Source organism: Neolamprologus multifasciatus, chromosome 1 (assembly GCF_963576455.1).
Source record: "Neolamprologus multifasciatus chromosome 1, fNeoMul1.2, whole genome shotgun sequence".
NCBI lineage: Eukaryota > Metazoa > Chordata > Actinopteri > Cichliformes > Cichlidae > Neolamprologus > Neolamprologus multifasciatus.
The window spans coordinates 8,404,775-8,427,106 of record NC_140439.1 but is presented as its reverse complement, the minus strand read 5'-3'; the positions used below and the strand labels follow the sequence as shown (position 1 = coordinate 8,427,106).

Below are 22,332 nucleotides of genomic sequence, written 5' to 3'. Positions count from 1 at the left end.
AAATAAATGAAATGTATATATTTTTCAGATTTTTCAGATTTTATAATCCAGTAGAGTGACAGATCAGATCAGACAGGACACTAAAGTTGCACATTATGTACATCCAATGAAATATCATAATTTAACAATGTAGAATTTCTTTAGGTCAAATCCCAACAAGAAAATCTAGAATAGACTGACTGGACAGATGTCGTATATCACAGAAAAACAGGAAAATCAAACCACCCCAGATTCAATTAATGGCAAAATGAACATAAAAGTAAACATAAATACAACAAGATGTGCAGTAGTTCAGTGATTATTAAGATTTGCAATTAAATTCAATTCAGTTAAATTTTATTTATATAGCGCCAAATTACAACAAAAGTCGCCTCAAGACGCTTCATAGATGCAGAGAAAAACCCAACAATCATATGACCCCCTATGAGCAAGCACTTTGGCGACAGTGGGAAGGAAAAACAGGAACAGGAAGAAACCTCCGGCAGAACCAGGCTCAGGGAGGGGCGGGGCCATCTGCTGCGACCGGTTGGGGTGAGAGAAGGAAGACAGGATAAAAGACATGCTGTGGAAGAGAGACAGAGGTTAATAACAGATATGATTCAATGCAGAGAGGTCTATTAACACATAGTGAGTGAGAAAGGTGACTGGAAAGGAAAAACTCAATGCATCATGGGAATCCCCAGCAGCCTACGTCTATTGCAGCATAACTAAGGGAGGATTCAGGGTCTCCTGGTCCAGCCCTAACTATATGCTTTAGCAAAAAGGAAAGTTTTAAGCCTAATCTTGAAAGTAGATAGTGTCTGTCTCCCGAATCCAAACTGGAAGCTGGTTCCACAGAAGAGGGGCCTGAAAACTGAAGGCTCTCCCTCCCATTCTACTTTTAAATACTCTGGGAACAACAAGTAGGCCTGCAGAGCGAGAGCGAAGTGCTCTAATAGGGTGATATGGTACTACAAGGTCATTAAGATAAGATGGGGCCTGATTATTTAAGACCTTGTATGTGAGGAGCAGGATTTTGAATTCAATTCTGGATTTAACAGGAAGCCAATGAAGGGAAGCCAAAACAGGAGAAATCTGCTCTCTCTTTCTAGTCCCTGTCAGTACTCTTGCTGCAGCATTTTGGATTAGCTGAAGGCTTTTCAGCGAGTTTTTTGGACATCTTGATAATAATGAATTGCAGTAGTCCAACCTGGAAGTAATGAATGCATGAACTAGTTTTTCAGCATCAATTTGAGACAGGATATTTCTAACTTTAGAGATGTTGCGCAAATGGAAGAACGCAGTCTTACATATTTGTTTAATATGTGCGTTGAAGGACATATCCTTCAACGCCTGGTCAAAAATGACTCCAAGGTTCCTCACAGCATTACTGGAGGCCAAGGTAATGCCATCCAGAGTAAGAATCTGCTTAGATACCATATTTCTAAGATTTTCAGGGCCGAGTACAATAACCTCAGTTTTATCTGAATTAAGAAGCAGAAAGTTAGCGGCCATCCAGGTCTTTATGTCTTTAAGACATTCCTGCAGTTTAACTAATTGGTGTGTGTTATCTGGCTTCATGGACAGATAGAGCTGGGTGTCATCTGCATAGCAGTGAAAATGTATGCTATGTCTTCTAATGATGCTGCCTAAGGGAAGCATGTATAATGTAAACAGAATTGGTCCTAGCACTGAACCCTGTGGAACTCCATAATTAACCTCAGTGCAGCATAATAAAGTCCTTTAACTGCTCGCCTGGACATGCTACATAAAACTAGAATTCATAGTTGTATCTTTCATGGTATGCCTTCCTTGGGGGATCTGTCTTAATTTTCCCTTGGCATCACAGTTTGTCAGGTGGGAGATTTAAGACATTCTTAAAGTGATTGCAAAATGCAATGCCCCATTTGCATTGTTCTTTCTGTTCTTGGTGGGTTGGTGTTCTTGTCAGTATCAGGGACTTCATTTTATATGATCCAGAGCACAGAGTGTGATCTCAGTTTTTCTGGGCTACAGTAAATGCAGGTCAGATATGTGTATTCCAGTGTAAATGCCTGAAAAAGTGGTAGTTTAGGTAGTTATATATATATATATATATATATATATATATATATATATATATATATATATATATATATATATATATATATATAAATTCATGTTTGTGAATTATTTAAAATGAATTTTCTCATTTTCACAGGCTTATGCACTGCACGCTCTGTTCCTTCTAGATGAATGGATCACCACACGGGTAATTCAGTGGTTGTACAGAAGATGCACCGAAGTGCGACAGTAGTTATCTTATCTCTGATCAAGTCATTCATATGTTGTGACATCTAATTCCAGTGTGCATGGACAGGCAGCAGTCACTGAGTAACAGAATGTGTTGCCTGGAAAATGTAGTCACTTTAAACTCCCAAATTATTTAACCTTCTCACATGAAAAAGTAACAATGAAGACAAAGTTTCTGTCTCAATTTGAAAGCAGACATGGCTGGGTTTTTTGTTTTGTTTTTTGACTGATAACCTGAACTCTCAGATTAAACCACCTATTCTTTCTTGCATCCAGTCCAATACACCCACAGTCTCACTAACTATCACAAGCAGCTAATACTGCCTTGGCCTGCTAACAAGCACCCCTATCACTCCTTCCTTGTAAACCCCTGAAGCCCCCCACCCATTAGCGGTGACCCTGCTGAGAGAGCTCCCAGTGTTTTAAAGGACAGGAGGCAGAGGCTAGTGCCTCCCAGACCAAAGCCTGGATTAGTTACTAATCCTTGGAGGTATTTCTCTCACTCCCCTGCCACCCCCTGCTTTTCAGGAATCTGCTTGCTGCATGACTTAAATTTTCAAGGCAAGAGAGAGATGTGGGAGGCTGCAAAGCACAGAATGGGAGTCAGAGCCAGTTAATGAAACTGTTAGAGAAGAAGGGAAAACATGTATAGTGTAAAATCTGCCTCTTGGCATTCTAGTTTGGCTGCTATAGAAATGTGTGAACTCTTCTTCTTGCTAATTTCACTGAACCGCTCCTTAGGCTAGTAATTTCACTGGCATGACATTTCTATATTAGCATTCGGTTTATGTGCTTTAATGGAAGTGTGTAAAAAGCTTCTATTTTAAACACAAAATGTAAATACCCTGAACTTAAAGCTCAGGTATTGAAATGGGCCTGACTAACTCTGATGCTATCTGCATTCAGTGTTTCATCCCTATTTTCAGTATCAACAGTCTGCACAGCATGCACGCTACCCTCACTATGGTTAACCTGGGTACTATGAATTATAATTTGCTTAACTGTATACATGTTTTATTTCTAAATGAAAATCACAAAGCCTTGCCTTCTCGTGTAACAGCTTCGATCCTTTAATCTTTACCAATCTTGACCATGATGACATTACTGGATATTCTTGTGTCATTGCTACTGAATAATTTATGTTATACTTTGTTATTGCTACAGAAGAATATTTATTTTATTATTTTACATTTACAATTTTTTTTTCCTGGGGACCCAGTGACACCCCATTGAAGAGCTGTAGGCTGTGGATCTCTTAAGATCTCACTGTTGGGTTTGTAAGGCCATGTTACTCCTAAATTTCTATCTTGTTCAAAGAGAAGATATAAAACAAAGTTCTAAGCTAATCGAACTTAATGTTCTCCTTTTTTTTTAAAAAAGAATCGATAAGAGAATCGATAAAGAATCGAATCGTTAAACAGAATCAAAAATGGAATCGGAATCGTGAAAATCTTATCAATACCCATCCCTACAGCTAAGACACATTATCTTGTGAATGTACTTGCATGACATGCCACATTATATATATACTAAATGACATGCCACTTTATATACACTAAAAGACAAGCTCTCTCTCTTTTTTCTTTTATCGTGTTTATTAGCTCCACAGGTTGTGACTGGCTGGCTTTGATGAGGGCACAATAATGACGTACATCATCATGTAACCATCTCACTAATTACCCTGTCATAATCACTGTCATCAAGGAATTCGACGCCGAGTCCTCATTTGCAGAGGTTGAAATATTCACGCTCTTCTCGTGAAAGTTGAGCAGCATGAATTTTAAAACGATTACACTCCAAAAATCTCTGGAGGGACATGCAGGAAGAAGCCATTTCAATCAGTTATTCTGTTTTTTTTTTGTTTTTTGTTTTTTTTTTGTCTCAGAAGAAAATGGGGCACAGGCCCATAGATTATGTTTAAATAGACGATGTCATTACACATGGCATGACCCATCTGGTCGAAATAAATCAAAGCAAATACGTGTGGAAGTGACAGTTCAGTCATACGGTTGTCAGAAAGACTATAGTTGTTTATTTGTTTGTGGGTCCTCTTCCCTTTATACCCCTTCTTCTCTTTCCCCAGTAGAGCAGATTGGATTATACTGAGGACAGGCAGCAGAATTAGTGTTGGTTCGCTGCGTCGCATATGCTCCCCAAGGAGCGATGGTCTTGAAGAAAGGGTGTGTGTGTTTGTGTGTGAGTGCAAGTGAGAGAAAAGCAGAGAGAGATAGAAAAAGAGAGACTGAAGCAGATGGTGGAGTTACTCAATGTTCAAACATCCCTGGGCAGTAGTAGGGTGCACATTGTTGACTCTTCGCCTGTAATAACTGAAGTCATGTTTCTTACTGCCACATTTCATGCTTTAGTGGTTGGATGATGCTCTATATTCTTGTGCATAGCTCCAGATTTGCAGGTTGATAGTGTAGATCCAGAATAGAAAGGTCTACGTCTGATTCTGTGGAAGGAAGATTTTCTATGTTCAATTTTGAAGGGAAGCCTGAACCTGAGGCTGTGAAATTACATCTCTTGCTTTAGAAAAGAAGCGGAAAAGGGCAGTTATTTGATGTTACCAACTAATTCACTTATGTATAACCAGCATAATCATGTTGGCTACTTGTACTTTTATTTCTTATAATGTAACATATATTGAAGCTTATAATATGGTGTTTGGTATGGTACAGCTTAAAGTGAGTTGCAACATCATTGGAAAAAAGCTTGAAATGTAGTGGAGGAGAAGTGAAGAAGAAGAAATGTCTCATTTATCCCATATTTGGGATACTGTTTTGCTACAGTAGATGAAATGTAATAATAAAGGAAGCTACTTTTTCCTGCTCAGTTATTCACAAGGGGTTGCCACAGCGGGTACCTTTGCACGTTTGACTTGGCAGGGTTCAGTGCTAGGACCTGCTCTGCCACCTGGCTGTAGCTCAGGTGGCAGAGCAGGTCAGCCACTAATCAGAAGGTCGGTGGTTCGATCCCAGGCTGCCTCCTGGCTGCATGCCAAATATCCTTGGGCAAGATACTAACCCCATGTTTGCCTACTGGTGGTGGTCAGAGGGCCCGGTGGCGCCTGTGTCCGGCAGCCTCGCCTCTGTCAGTGCGCCCCAGGGCAGCTGTGGCTACAATGTAGCTTGCCATCGCCAGTGTGTGAATGGGTGAATGACTGAATGTAGTGTAAAGCGCTTTGGGGTCCTTAAGGACTAGAAAAGCGCTATACAAATGCAGGCCATTTACCATTTTTTCACACTGACTGCACTCCCTGACACAACTCCAAAGGGATTTGTGTTTTCTTGTGGGATTGAACCAGGCTTTATTAATAATCGGTAGCAATAATAGTAATAATAATCCATCCATCCATTTGCTTCCGCTTATGCTTTTCAGGGTTGCGGGGGGTGCTGGAGCCTATCCCAGCTGTCATAGGGCGAGAGGCGGGGTACACCCTGGACAGGTCACCAGACAAGTAAGTAACAATAATAATAATAATTTAAAAAGTAATAAAAATCTGATTAAAATAAAATATTTCAAAATTTCCAAAGCAAAATAGAATTTTAAATAGTAATAAATTGTTAAAAATGAAGAGTTGATTAACTCTTTCAGGTGTGATCTAGTGCAAGATTACCTGTATGTGTCCTCGTGGCAATGGAGCTGAGGGTTACACATAACCAGCTCTGTAGGTTTTCTTGTATGTGATTACCATCAGTCTTGTCTTACTCACATTCAGGAGCAGATGATTCCACCTAGACCACTCCACAAAATCGCCCACATGTGTTCTGCAAATACATCCCACCACTGCAGATCGTTAGTCTATTTCTGTAGGCGGCATGACCTGGAGTTGCACTTCAAATCTGAGGTGAACAGGAATGGATACTGCACAGCCCCCCTGTGGCCCTCCTGTACGGCACAAATCAGACAAGCTGTTGCCCCTGTCTCATGTACTGTGATCTGTCTGTCAGGTAGTCAGTAATCCATGAGAAGGTTTACATGTATACTGATGTTTCCTTCAGCTTCTCCCTCAGTACCAGTGGCAGTAGCATGTTTAAGGCACTCAGTGTACAGCCCTTACTGTCTAGATAGGAATAAGGCCTCTGCATCTTAAAGACCACGTCATATACTCCCATTTTTGGTTGCAGAGGGTAAAGACCACAGTCACCAAGTGTTTCCTCAAAGAGGGTTAATTGACTGTCACCTTAAATGAAGGGACTTTATTCATTTCATTCCCAACATCCAGTGTGTTGTTCTGCTTGAGTTTGGTGTCCTCCTGTAGGAATTCTTGGATTTCCAAAGTTTCACCTTCCTCAGGTCTTCATTGTTTCCAAACCCGAAGGATCCTTTAAAAAGGGAACTTGCCACTGGTGATTCAGGGCTTGTTGTTCACAAATCTGTCACGCATTGCTGGCTGGTACGATGATGTCTTCACAAAATTTGACATACTTTTTAATGCAGCCATACAATACTTCATAGTAACAAGTTCAGGATTGCATCACTTTTCAAACATGTACATTTGTACATGCATCATATGTGTGCCTTGGTGTTAGGTTGCAGTGTTATAGTGTTATATGGACAGTGGTTATAGTACCACTGTCCATGTTTAAGAACTTCAAACTTTGATGACACGCACTGATAAATGTATTGTTTCAACATGACAGGGCTTCCTCAGAACAAGGCTCATAGAGAAGTCATTTTCATAGACTGCTGTACAATCTCCACATTATCCAGCATCTTTGTTGCAGACTGTCTTGTTACTTCCGCCTTGCTAACGCCCTTTGATTTGTTTATAGTGCCTAGTTTATGAGCTTTTAATGTTACAGATGGACATTAATTTTAATAATGTCTTTAAATATTACATAGAGGTACATTATTCAGGTGTCCACAAACATATGTCCATTCATTCTGTTGCTTCATAGCAGTAGTTTTTTTCTTGTTGTGCCTGATAGCACCTTGTTGCAACCACTCTTCTGGTTGAAAGCCTTTCCTGTATCTGATTCATTCATTCTTACATAGAATTGTTCGCTTCCTTCACTTGCTCTCTGCTTCCACTGCTATTATTAATGCTGGGAGTATAATGGAGTCTTGTTGTGGCACATAGATTTGGAGGTTTGCGGTGGCCCACCTGCTGACCCAAGGTCCCGTGCTTCTGAATATCTGGACATCCTATCTATTGAGATGCTTCTAGAATACTGAATAAGGTAAACGCACGCAAACCAAGGCTAAACCTCAGTTGATTATAGAGTGTGATTTTTTGTTTGTTGGTTGGTTTTTTTGGACCCTCTAATTTCCGAGTACATGCGAAAAAATATTTTCTTGTCTGTTAAAAAAAAATAGTTAAAGTGTCCTAAAAGAATGAAAACAAAATCCATTCATCTTAGCAAAAATCCCATCTTTCACTCCAAATTAGAGAAGAGTTAGCTACAACCAGCAAGCTACCACAGCTGGTAAGCAGAGTCATAAATCTGCAATTTAGGGTAATTATCACAACAGCTGGCACATGCATACACATGGCAGGCTGATGAGTTTAGCAATGCATGACAGCACCGCCCCCAGATGTAGCTGTTGTTGGGGACATGCTGGACAAACATGGATTGTTCTGTGATTAACTCAGATGCCCTGCATCTAAGAAATTCTAATGTTGTTGAAGCAGCAGCCAAGATTCATTATACACTTAGACTCAGTGAAATAATTGCATCCAGATTATGTGGAAACATTTTGAAAATAATGAAAATGCAATATGCATACTTTGTGATGTGCATAAATGCACATTTTGCAAAGAAGTATTTTTTTCTCAGACAGTTTCATCTATTTGTAAATGACTTCCTAGATTTTTCAAAGTTGACTAAATCACTCTACTGTCAGCTTCTCAGTGTTAAAGGAGACAGTGACACAGAGAAAGGTGGGAGTGTATCCAGCTTTGAAACAGTGAGAGTCATGCATGTACTGAAAAAAAAAAGACTGGAGCTGCATTGCAGTTGAGTTTATTCGGGTTTCTGTTTAAAATATGATTGTTTAAACTGGGTGCAAAACAGCTTTTCTTGAGAATACTGCATGGTCTGGGGGACTGACACCAAAACCTGACATTTATTTGATGTACTGCACTAAGTGTCTCAAAAAGGTTCTCCCTTGAAGAAATGTACCCAGAGAATGTCAAAAAAAAAAAACACAGCTCAAGTAAAATGCACCGAAGAGTGAAAGAAAGGGTGTTTCAAAGTGTTAAAAATAAAACAGGCAAAAGAAAAGAAAGTGAAAAAAATTAAACAAGCACAGGTCACTGTGTATCTTTTTAAAAATGTATTTTCTATATCCCAGTCCGCTGTCATTGAACTCTCAAGTGTATTTACATTTACTTTAGTTTTTGTTTCTAATGTTAGGAACAATGATATTTAAGTTCTAGTCTCTGTCCTCTTCCCAGTAGCATAGTTTGTCAGGAGCAAGAACATAATCATAGTGACTGCAGAAAATGGCCCAAAAAACAAACATGTTCGGAGTACAAAGAGACTATTTTCCCTTGTGCTTGAGAAATATTACAAAAATGACAAAAGTTATAAACATACTGAAAGCATAAGACCGGCTAAAGATTTCAAGTGCAAAATAGCACTGGGACTTGGTTTATTGTTGGAGTTGCCAAAAATGTAGAAATTAATGACTAATTCCTTATCAGTCTAAAGCATATGGATAGAATCTAACCAGAAAAACAAACACACCTAACAACCACTTTTGTTTTAAATCACACACACATATTTGTACATGTCAAACGCAAGAATTTGTCTGACATTTACATAAATTGTTTTCAATCAATAAGGCAGCATCTTTTTCTCTGTTTTTAAGTGCTTCTGTTCAGAAAAGTCAAAAATAAAGATAGTCTAATCATCCCTCCCCGTATATGCCTTTCATTGCTGGACAGGCATATACCAGCTGTAGGAGGATAAAGGGAAGAAAAGCTAATGCAGCAGATAAGAAATTTAATATGAGAACAATCCACTGACATCACTTAACAGCTTGTGACTTGGTGCTGTCCTTTGGCCAGCAGGCACAACACAATTGCTTCCATTGGAGACACAAAATCCCAAGCTCATGGAGATTAATGGCTTTAACTACATTTTCTTTGTGTCCTTTTAATTTAAGATTGAATAAACCTTACATACACTCTACATGTAACAAAATCATATGAACTCATGATGTCAAAGATGATTTTGATCTTTTCTTGGGCCTAAGGTTATTTTAAGTGAATTGCTGATTATTAATCACTTAAAGAGGTGATTGCAATCACTTAAAGCTTATATCATAATTTCCTTTAATTATCCTTTAATTATTATGCTGTTTCTCCTAACTAAATTGTATGTTATCATTCACTGACTTCAAGGCATTTTTTTTAGATAACATAGTTCCAACCCGAGACTTTGTGTTTAACCCAGCAGTCATGGAAAATGATATGAGGGTGTTTCCAACAGTCAGTGACACACGGGTCCATTCATGTGCCCACTAACCAGATGAAAAATGCAACAACAAAATATTTTTAAAAAAGAAAAAAACAACTTGAGAGTTACGATTATCATATTTCTCATTTTTTAGTGTAGCCTTCTCCCAACACCTATCCCTGCTCACCATTGATCTGTTGTTTTAGGCGTAGCAGTATCTCCACAGAATCAATCAATGGGTATTACCCTTCCAGTTAAACTTGGTAAGATAATTTAAAAAAAAAACACCTAAATATCAAAGTGAAGGAGAATTACTGTAATTAGCAACTGTAAAAAACAAAAAATCAAACTTTAGTTACATACAGTGACAAACAACCCATTTGGAAGTGACAGCTGTGAGTGAATGTCTGTTTACACATGTGGCTGTGTGTTATTATTGTTTGTGTTTCGGGTCTACCAGCAGTGTTAAACCTACCGCATGGCCTTGAGGCTGTTGTGAGTGAGAAGATTTCCTCAAAGCAAGTGGCTCTGATTTGCTGGTTGTCTGCAGAAGGCACTACTCTCATACCCCTGTTTACTATCTCAAACCACAACTGTGGTCCAACCTCCAGCCTCCCCTGAGCATTTTGTGTATTAATTCGCCCTCCCTTTCGGGAAGCCTTGTAGCGCAGGCATCATCATAGAGTTTCCATCCTGCTTGAAGTGCAAAAGATAGAGAAAATTGCATTTTTCAGTTTATCTCTTTGTGAATTAGCAAACACTTAAATCCCTTAGACCTTATCTTAAATTATTGCCAATTTCCTTAAAAAAAACAAAACAAAAATCCAACGATGTATATGCATACGACTGCAGTTTATTCTAATATGGTAAAAGGCACTGTTTAGTGTGCTTGTACATTATGCAGCAGGTGAGTTGTTGATAATATTTTTTAAATAAACAGAAAAGGTTAAACAATTATAACATAATTTTTCTGGATCTCTTCAAATGTCAGGGTCTGAATAGACGTTAGCTTTATGGAGCAAAATGCACAGTGTTGGCAGTCAGTTGGCACCCTAGGCAAAAAATCACAGGGCGGGACTCTCCAACCAGCATTCTTCACCATTATGTTCTAAATAGTAAGCAGTGTTGGGAAGGTTACTTTTAAAATGTATTCCATTACAGAATACAGAATACATGCCCCGAAATGTATTCTGTAACGTATTCCGTTACGTTACTCAATGAGAGTAACGTATTCTGAATACTTTGGATTACTTATCATGCTGTGTACAACTACATGAATGTACTATTGCTGTGATTTATTACTGTTACTGAAGGTCCGCGGCTCCGAACCGTAGTAAAGGGACCTCTGACTAATACGGTGGGTTCTGTGTCGGGCTCATAGCCGAAAACTAGCTTTACTTTGTTGTGTGGGTCAACTTTGCTAGCGAGAGACAGAGAGAGGCGTTGAAAGGCTGCTCCAACGGAACTTATTGTTTTTGGAGGAAAACACGAACACGGTGTACAGTCGAGTCTTAATAGCTTGCTTACAACTGGGCTCGTCAGGCACTCTTCTTGGCTGCAGTGGTTATTATTATATTTACATGCTTCCAGCTCCCGTTTTTGCTCGATGACAGCTCGTACTTTTCCTTTTTCTCCCTCCCTCGCTCACAGACACATAACGTGTATGGCAGTCCATTCTCCCAGCAGCACGGACTACACTGCCTATGATGCTACATTCTTTAGAGCTATACCGGTGGCATTCTGCCTATTAGCTTAGCACAACAACAACAAAAAGGCCTCTCTCACCCAGGAAACACGCAGAGAGAGAGCGTCACCCTGTAACCATGGCAACCGTAACGCTGCCACCTGGAACAACAGAACGTAGCTGTCAAACAAAACCCAAACAGGCCTGACCCGCCACAATATGAAACAGGGAAGTACCGCCGTGTAATCCATTATTTCAACAAAGTAACTGTATTCTAAATACCACCTTTTTAAACGGTAACTGTAACGGAATACAGTTACTCATATTTTGTATTTTAAATACGTAACGGCGGTACATGTATTCCGTTACTCCCCAACACTGATAGTATGACACCACAATGTTACTCATGACAGGTAAAACAAGATAAGACTAGCGAGTTGACTGCTCGAGTTCTGACACCGACCCCTTTGTTCACTTGACTTGTTTACATGACAGCAAGTAGAACTAAACACATTAGGATACTGTTTTAGCTGAGTTAACTAATATTAAATGTCAAAGTAAATAAAAAAAGTGGAAGTCATGTTTAGCAGCATTTAGTTATTAAGCAGGTAATATACTGAGTTTTATCTGCTCCATTTAACACTATTTTGCTTCTTTTTTTTAATCCTATCTAGCTTCCCTTTTTTCTTATTTCATTCAAAGCACAGAATGATTTTTGGTGATGAGTTTTTGTTGTTCTCATTATGTCTATTTAAACAGAATCAGACACACCACTTGCAAGAGGGGTGACTGGAGTCATTGGGACCTCGTTAGATAGACGTCAGGTCTCTCTTAATGTCTTTGCAAACTTTCACATTGTCATTGCTGCAATTCACAGTTTCCAGTTGTGTAGTTTGTCTTTTTAATGACACAGATAAATCCAAATAGTAGACTTACAAATGTTAGAATTACATTCTAGGTCACACAACTGTTTCAGAGCTCGTACTGAGTTACTAGAGCAGCCTCAACCCTCACATGCATGTGATACATGAAATGAAAAGTTGATAGTAATGATTTTTTTTTGCTTGCTTTGCTTGTAGGTTAACACTTGTATTAACTAAAAATAACTACAGTCACAGATTAAAAACAGAAAACGAGAGTTAGAGTTCTGACAATTATACGTGATTGATTGATTTGTGACTTGAGAATTAAAAAACTACTAAAAAGAACAACAACAAAAACCAAGCTCCATAGTCTGATCAAAGTTCATCTTGATATTTAGCTGCAGATGTGAATTAATTAATCTCTATATAACCAGTCTTTACGCTATTTCAGCAATTATGTGCAATTAAGGAGAAAGTATGGCTACACCTGCATTATGTCGACCTCAGTTACACGAGAAAGTTACTTTTATGAAGTAATAAAATTGAAAGCATTACGTTTTTTATAAACATCTCAAAGAAAATAATTTATTACACTACTTGTTACAGTATTGTATTAAATGCTCACACACTCGATCTTAATGGGGTCACATACCACATCATACTTTCTGCATTTAAAGCTTATTCTACTGACAAAAAGGGTACAGCTAAAAATGGAAGCAGTGGTGCTGCAAGCTGGACGGGCGTCACTGCTTTTCTTATTCTTAGCAAATCAAGCCTTGACTGTTTGTCCTTTGAATGTTCTGCTGCTGGTTTCTCTCTCTGTCACTCTGTCACTCAGCTTTCAGGAGTAATACCAGGTAATATTGTACTGTATGTGAGATCCATGTGCTCAGGTAGAGGCAAAAAGTGCACCTGGGCCTACAGACTGAGTCTGACTGTAAGCTTTTAAGAAGTATGGCTCTCAATGCAACTGTATACAATGTATAATTTTTTTAGTTAATTATTCACCAACAGCATTAGGTTGTGTCTTGTCTTTTCTTTGGTTTGAAGGTTTTTTTTGTCTTTCACATGGACTTTTTTTTGTTAACCGAATGACATGAAAACACGCAGATGTCCTTAAACGTTCTTAATTCCAGATGCCCAAGGTCCCAGTTCTGATTATACCACCTGTGGCTCAATTTTGAGCCTGCCACATGCAGGTCTCTCTAATCAAATCAAGATAAGAAGGTTTCATACATGGACTTCTTTTTCATTTAAATTTTTGTTATAACTGTCTCTAGCTGCCTAAAGTCTTAATTCCTTGGCTGTCACAGCATGTTGCATTTGACCCAGATGAGATGCTCTGCCATAACTGTGCTACAAGTGAATCTTGGTTTCATCTGTACAATTTATTTATTACGTATAATTTTTATTTTTTCATTTATTTTTCAGAACTATGGATGTAACCAGTGGTTTGCACCATGTTGAAAAGTGTCTCTATTTATAATTATGGAGATTGTTGTGAAGAGGTTTCTTTCCTAACCAAAGAAAGACTTCAGCAACCATTGCTTTGTTTTTGGCTTTTTTAATCTAATGATGGCATTTTTCTATTGATGTCACTGTCTCAAGGATAAGCGGAATTCAAGACTCTTCAAATAAATAAAATAATATATTTGCCAAAACATGTGTCTTTAACTAAAGTAATGTCATCTTGTATTACCTGTCATCTGCAGCAAAGCAAAATAAATCCCAGGACATGCACGTCTGTGCTGTCAAGACATTCAACCTATGTGACCCGGACAGACATAAAGTGCCAGATGCTGCTGTCAACACACCCACTTGTTGTTGTCAGTGGCTGTAGGCAAGCTTAGGGCATTAAAAGGCACATTGAAATATTTTGACAACACTGAGCATTTTCCTGGTTCAACAACACATCACCAGAATCCTGATAATGCAGGTTTTGTGATTTAAGGAGGTGTACCAAAGACAAGTGGAGGTAAAATATTTCTAGTTGCCATTGTTGACTCAACACACATGCAAGCAAGAAAACAGAGCAGCCCGTTGCATATGATGCAGTAGATGTTTGCCTTTGTTTCCCAGTGACTGTATAACATCTGGTTAACAGTGTGAAAGGGCTTATTTTAAACAAAGTTATTACTTTAGATTACAGAATAGGCATTTCCTAAACTATTAAACAGTAAATAAAACCAAAAACAACAACTCAAACTCCAAAAGTTGATTCTGGACGTAGCATTTTGTGGGAGAAACATTTCGTCACTCATCCAAGTGACTTCTTCAGTCTCAGCTGACTGCAGTCCCATATGGAAAAGAAATAGAAAAAACTTATAAAAGACTTGCATAAGATGTGGTCTACTTCATATAGTGAATCATATAAGGCTTATATGGTTTACTCATGAAAGTGGCCACTTTCTCATTACTTTCATATATTGTTTTAGTAAGTATCCAAAACATACAAATTTCATTTATATAATTTTTCAAGGGATCTTCTATCCCTTTCACACGAGACAGATACAAACTTTAAGAAACAGCCCTTTTCCAGCTTTGACAAAAGTCCAGCTGGGATAACCACATTTACTCAGGGCCTTCTTCATGTGCTGTTCTTCTGCCTCCCTGGCCGGTGTGTCAGTGGGGATTGTGTTCGCTCTGTGTTGTAGCATCCTGATGACACCCAGTTTGTGCTCCAGTGGATGATGAGAGTCAAACCTTAAATACTGATCCGTATGTGTAGGTTTACGGTACACGTCAGCTTTTAGATGTCCACCAATTACTGATGGAAATCTCACAGTCTAAGATGGCTAACCTGCCACTTTTCATATCCTCCCTGGTGAATTTGATGCGTTGGTCCACCGAGTTAATGTGATCCGTGAAATGTGGTACGTATTGGGATTTGATTTTCACCCACAAAATGCTATGTCCAGATGAGCAGAATCAACTTTTGGAGATTTACTTACCTGGATGATTGAGCATGCATCAAAACAACTCAAACTGTAAAAACTTTCCATCTTAATCCCTATCTCTGAATCTGAAAGCATTCATATATTTTGTCTGTGAAGGTTCTCAGTCATCCAGGTCATTGTAGTCTTAGAAGCTTAAAAAGAAAAGCTTGTGGGCTTCTTTAATATTCCTTGAAGACGTTTCACCTCTCATCCGAGAAGCTTCTTCAATTCTAAGAGCAACTGGTGGAGAGTCCCAGATTTTAAGCCCAATGGGAATGTCCCCAAGAGGGTCATGGACCCCGTTATTAATCTTCTACCTAATCACACGAGCCAAGGTGTGAAAATGGGTGTAGGTCACAATCAGCCATGGTTTCGGGTAAACCCACTGTCCAGAGGCTTTTCTTTCCAAGCTCCTTAGATTCATATATTTTGTTTCTTCAGAGACTTTCAAAAAACGATTTGTGATATTCAAGCTTGGAAAAGAACTAAATGGCATAACATCGTACACAAATATGACGTTGAATTCATATATACCTACTAAAAACTATTTGTTCTAAGAATATCTGATGGCGTGTCAGATAAACTAAGATTACTAAGAAATTCAGTCACTGAAGGTACATTCAGTTTTATTTTCAAAGTCAGAAGTGTTGTGTTTGCTGGTAAACTATTTCCATTTCCTCTCGTCTCTCATCAGGGCTATTTTCATGCTCTCTGGTTTGGAGCAGCAACTGACCAATGATTCATAGAGCAGCAGCACTGTACACGCCAGACCTCAGTCTATCATAAATATCTGCTATATTTGTTCAGAGAAACCAATAATGCGACAGACTACTGTGCAGACAAATGTCCTTTTCACTGGATTTAGATATTTTAATTAGAAATAGGCGGTGTTATACTGGCAGATGCGAATAAAAATGCAATGTTTGTGACTGGAATTCTGTGATGGTTCTTTACCTAATTATACATTATACGTATTGTGCTGTCTTTCCACTTAGACTCAGTAAATGTTTGCTTTTTACATTAAATAATCCACATGGAAGGTATTTTATCTTTCATGTATAAGCTTTGATGTTGTTTCCATGAATAAATGAACCAAATCATTCTGTCATATACTTTTGCTTTCTGGGCTTTATATTGCACCTTCTTTCAGCATAATTCAGGAGAAGATGAAGGGAGAGAGTTGAACAGGGGCATAAAGGGAAAGGGAGACATTTTGGTCTGGCTCACATTATAAGATTGTCCTGTTTTGTGTGTGTGTGTGTGTGCGTGCGCCCCACATTTGAGTATCCTAAAGGTTTGGACATAGTGTATTTATGGCCAGGAAAAGGCTGTATGAAAGATAGAAAATGAAAATGGCTCCTCAGTAAGTGCAGCCAAGCTTGAGTCTGTCTGACTGGGCTGCTTATTCATACACAGAACTAGCTTAACCTCCTCATATGAACCTTGAAATAAATTGCTCCTCCAAGTGTAACCAATGTGCTCTCAACTTCCAGAATGACTATGACTGCTCTGAAAAAGCATGCAGCCAAGGAGTTGTAGCACATTCGTCTTTTCGGACAAGCGACTTTGCTTTAAAATAAAAGCTTAAGAGGGAGTATATTCTCGAAGCATTATGTAGGCATATGTAGGGTGAGAAGGCTGTTCAAGGAAAATAACTGACCCTGTACGCTATGCTCTAATGCATTATGCAATTTTACAGCTTGTGACTTGAGATTCCCAAGAGTCTTTCTCATCAGAGACTTGTCTACAGGAAGCTGCACATAATGTATGGTAATGGGTTAGACAAAATATTGGGAAAACTTTCAAATGCAATCTAGTCCTGTATAAAACCCATGACATCAATAATAAGCGTAAAGTGAAATAAACACCTTTTTTGGCAGTTTCAACAAAAATTTAAAAAAGTAGATCAGCAAAGCTGTTTTATGTTCATATGTGCGACTGAGTATCTGAATAACTGGGTTTATGCTCTGCACACTGAGGTAAATCTGAATCTGTGGAACATGAAGAGAAAAAAAAAAAAAGAAACTCCAGCCGCTGTCTTTAATGATGATCACATCATAGATATCTCATCCATACTGGTAACTTGCTCAATTAAAGATTTCTAACTATAAGCACAGAGTTTAAGGATACAACAGCAAACACATAAGAATATGTCTAATGAAATATGCTATTATTAGCCATTTCTAATTTAGACTTTGGATTTGGGGCTTTGAACATAATAATAATAATACATAATATTATTTTAAATCCTTCATTTAAACTTGAGGGTTTATTTTATTTTTTCTGTTGGTTGTTCTTTTGTTTCTTACAAAAAAAAAAAAAAAAAAAAAAAGTAAAATAAAAACACCATTGAACAACACAGACACACAATACAATGACAAATTATACTTGTTCACATGTTCAAATTAGGAAACACACAAGAGCGAATGCTGATACTTTAAATATGACCTTTTGAAATGTTCTTGTGAAGCAAAATAATTTAGATTCGTAGTTCTTTGTAGCTCATTTGTAGGCAGATATATTTAAAACATTTTGTTATTTTAGTGTGAATATGTCAGGGTTTCGTGTGTGAATGAGAAGAAGACCCAAACGCTGGACTCACGGTGCAGGATAGTGGTATTTATTGAAATAGCTGGCTGAACTGAAGTGACTGAACAGAACGGAACACAGGGGAACGGCAGTGACAACATCAATGACACGACAGTGAACGAGTGGAAACAGAGGACTTAAATACACAGACTGATGAGGATGATAATGAGAGACCGGTGAGTACACAGCTGAACATAATCTGGCAAACGACACAAGAGGAGCTGACACAGGAAAAGCAGGAAGTGAGAACATTGATGTGACAACAAACTAAACGTGACAAAACTGAAAGCACTGGGTCAACGGCCCAGGAACCCTGACAGTACCCCCCCCCCTCCCCCCAAAGGGCAGGAGGAGGGGGCCCAGGACGGAGTCCAAACAGAGACAGTTCAGGTGGGCGGCCACGCAGCCAGTGGCTGAGCCGAAACAGTACTGGCGGGCGGCGACTCAGCAGGTCCGGAGGCCGACCATGCCGGCGACGAGGTCCAGCCAGTTGCCTGGAAGGTGGCTGCTGACGCTGAATCCGACGTGGACGAGGAGAAGGTGGCAGAGCGGCAGGAGACGGCGCGGGAGCCGGTGGTTACAGAGGAGCAGCTGCAGGGCCAGCGGGTGCAGAAACTCCTGGCTGGAGACAGGCAGAGCCAGCAGGTGCGGAAACCCCTGGCTGAGGTGCAGGAGAGCTCACAGCTGGCTCTGGATGCTGTGGCTGCAGGTCAGGGAATTGAACAGGATGGTGAATGAGTGACTGGAACGAGACTGAGCTACAGGGGACTGGAGGACAGAAGCCTGAACTACGGGTAACTGGATTAACTGGGCTGGAGGCTGAACAGCAGGTGAGTGAACTAAAGATGGTGACAGTGCTGCAGCCTGGGCTAGTAAAGTCAGCTAGCCTAACCAGGGATAGTGCGAGGGCGTGAAAGGCTGGATCAGAAGGTGGATGGAGTGGTAAACTAACAGGTGGACGGGCTAGCTCTTCCGAGCCTCCAGAGAGGTCTGGTTGGGTTCTGGCTGCCCGCAGCCTGGGTGCTGGGACAGGTATGGAAGGTGGCTGGACGCCAGTCACACCCACCCGAGGAACACAAACGGGTGCAGGAGTTGACTGGGTCGCAGCTGCCCTCCTCCTGGGAGCTGGAACAGGTGTGGGTGTAGGCTGACTGACAGGAGTGGAAATAATGACTGGGTGAGTGATACTGACAGGTTTAGGTGCATGAGTATTTTTAACAGTGGCCTGGGCTGATGAAACCGTAACAGGCTGACAGGTGGACGAAGGAGCAGGCTCAGATAAAACAGTCCTAGAGTGAGCAGACCTAGGGTTTGCATACACAGGGACCGGAACAGATTCATCAGAGACTGTTCTGGCCCTTCTGCCATCACCATTTACAGTCTTTAATCTAACAGTCTTCGCAGATGTTGAAGTGCGGATATTGTCCTTAATAAATCCCAGCTCAGAGGGAGCAGAGCAGAAAAAAAATCTTCCCAGTCCACATCATCCTCCAGGAGGAAAACACCCGACGGATCGGAGATAAGTCTATTATTTGTTTTAAGTGAAAAATCAAATGAGGAGGCTGGAAAACAGTCACTGGAACTCACCACCGGGAGTTGAAAATAGTCAATTTTATGGCGGCGTGTGCGCCGCTTCCTCCGGGAAGAGAAAGCAGGCGGGGTAAACAGCTGAGCCTCTGGCGCGGTAGCCTCCGTTGAGCCGAGGTGGGAGGCGTAGCCGCTGTGCCGTGGCGAGGCGGAGAGGCTGGAGAGTGAAGCGGCCGGCGAGCGAGCGAGGAGCAGAGTGGCGAGGGAGCAAGCGGCCGAAGCTTGGCCTGTGACGCCCACTCTCCGCAGTGAATGCTCCAATGCAGGACAGGCAGCAGGCGGAAGAACGCGGCGTCCCCGAGGCCCGCCCAGAGCCGAACGAGTCCCCGCGAAGACGCGCTCTCTCTCCGTGAAGAGCCGCTGCTTTCCTCTAAGCTCCTCCGTCCAGCAAAAGAGCGCTGCCTCCTGCCGCTCAAAAAGTTCCGAATCCGCTGGGTCCACAACGCGGGGTCGTGTCATTCTGCCAGGGTTTCGTGTGTGAATGAGAAGAAGAGGACCCAAACGCTGGACTCACGGTGCAGGATAATGGTATTTATTGAAATGGCTGGCTGAACTGATGTGACTGAACAGAACGGAACACACAGGAACGGCAGTGACAACATCAATGAAGTGGAAACAGAGGACTTAAATACACAGACTGATGAGGATGATAATGAGAGACCGGTGAGTACACAGCTGAACATAATCTGGCAAACGACACAAGAGAGGAGCTGACACAGGAAAAGCAGGAAGTGAGAACATTGATGTGGCAACATAAACTAAACGTGAAAAAACTAAAAGCACTGGGTCAACGACACAGGAACCCTGACAGAATAAAAAGTAAACATAATGTTAATCATCAGCAGTGTTGGGCAAGTTACTTTGAAAAAGTAATCAATTATAGTTACTAGTTACTTCTTCAAAAAAGTAACTGAGTTAGTAACTGAGTTACAAGATTCTAAAAGTAATTAATTATTTCAGTAACTATTGCGTTACTTTAAAAAAAAAAGTTTAACATTTTTCCAGGGCATAAAAAGTTAAAGTTCTTTGCTGTAACAACCACAAACATGTTTAATTAATCATATTTCATAACTTTAAATGCAAGTTTAAAGTCCTGCAAAGTTATTTGCAGCCATTTACCTTTTACCTCTTTTTTAATAACCATTTCAAACTATTTACATAACAATCAGCTGTTCTGCATTCAATAAGATGCCACACAAATTATTTATGCCGCTCCAAATATTTCTGTCCACTATAAAGGAGAACATCACAGCCTGATACCTGCAGGTCTGACAGCAGCAGGTGTATCACTCCTGTTCTCTACCTGAAGACAGCATTCACCTCATTGTTCTGACACACAACACAAAACTTTCCACAACACTACACAATAACTACACAAGACAACACATTAACTACACACTCCAAACACACTAAACGTCACAAATCTCTCACATCTCAAAACTCGCTCTCTCTCGTTTTCTGCTGTTTTTCTTTCTCTCTCTCTCTCTCTCTCTGGCGGTCACTCCTAAAACTTCACCATCTTCCTAAACAACCAAATGTCATGTTGCCATATCATCATTTTTGATTGGTCGACATGGTGCATTTTTCCACCAACATGAAAGGACAGGTTTTTTGTTTGTTTTTTTTGGGGGGGGGGAGTTAAGCTCTAGCAAGAACTCTCATAAGCAGAGAGTGCTTGCTGGCGCTGTCCTTACACAGTAAGCATGACGAAACTATTGAGGAAAAAACACGCGTATATATTGTTTATCATGACTCTGGTTTTATGTGGCCTATCAACACAATTTAAAAACTGGTATATATCACCTTGTTGGTTTGTCATCTTTAAGTGGTCATGTGATTGGCTTACCACGACTACTATATTCTTCCTCAGTCAAACAGCAGCAGTCATGCGATTGTTTTACCCCCTAGCTCCAGGTGTTGTACCAAAAAGTGATCGCCGGGCAGAAAGTGATTGCCGTCCACAGGAGAGCGCATAGCTGCTTAGAACTGCAGCGCCCAGATTACTTTCGTAGACAGCTACTTTTGTACAACTGATGCGGAAAGGTGCAGTAAGCTGAAGACAGCTTCAACGTCTGGTTGTTGAAAAATAGTAACCGCACCGCATTTTCTTGTTGGTAACGGTAACAGCGTTGTAACAATAGAAGTAGTAATTAGTTAGATTACTCGTTACTGAAAAAAGTAACGCCATTAGTAATGCCGTTACTTGTAACGCCGTTATTCCCATCACTGATCATCAGCATCCTGACTAGATATTGTAAGTACTGTGTTTATGTGTAACAAGGGAGAAGAGGTATTTGGTCAGTTTTTGAAGTACAGCCTTATAAATAAACATACATTTCTTCTTTCTTCTAATTGCTAAGGAGGATCATCTCATTTTAATATATAAGAAACAATTTTGCATTTGGAAAAAATCACCTGTGAGAAAATGTGGTACTTTAGGGTTGGCCGATTTCAAGGTGGATGAAGAAACATGCATATAGCCAATATGACCATAACAGAGAGCAGACAGAATTACAAAGTGTACATTGATCTTATGACTAGCTGAAGGGAAACATGATTTGCATTCAGATTTTGTTTTCATTAGTATTCCACATGGAACTTAAAAGAAGTCTAGCATCCAGCTAAAGTTTAAAGTAGTTATACAGAGAAAATACTTTCAATTTTAAGACCATGACAGGTCTGGTATGGACTTCCAACTTGATATATGACCTTTTGAATACCATGTACTTCGTTTTATCAAGAGTTTAAAACAAAAAAGTACATTAGAGTGTAAGTGCAAGAGATAATATTGTTTATATAAAGGGTGAAAAAAAACTGTTCCACGAATGGATCCCTGTGGAACACCTGTATTTATTTTAAGGGGAGTTTACCTAATGGTTTACTGTCATTGCTAAATGTCACTATCAGCAGGTGCATTTGGATAAGTACTAGAGTTGTGTCCTCACAGTTGCATCCATTCTGACAAAGGAAAATTTCACGAAGGTTTAGTGACC

At 40.0% G+C, this 22,332-nt stretch overlaps 1 protein-coding gene across 1 annotated transcript in view; it reads right to left on the bottom strand.

Annotated features, from left to right (window-relative positions):
- Window positions 1-15,994: 15,994 nt before the first annotated feature.
- The window catches only part of LOC146525257 (protein kinase C-binding protein NELL1-like), a 788,406-nt gene continuing 782,068 nt past the window's right edge, over window positions 15,995-22,332 (bottom strand). Inside the window, exon 21 of the transcript XR_014876049.1 lies at window positions 15,995-16,011. The gene's annotated coding sequence lies outside the window, so the exon portion shown is untranslated. The remainder of the gene's footprint in view (window positions 16,012-22,332) is intronic.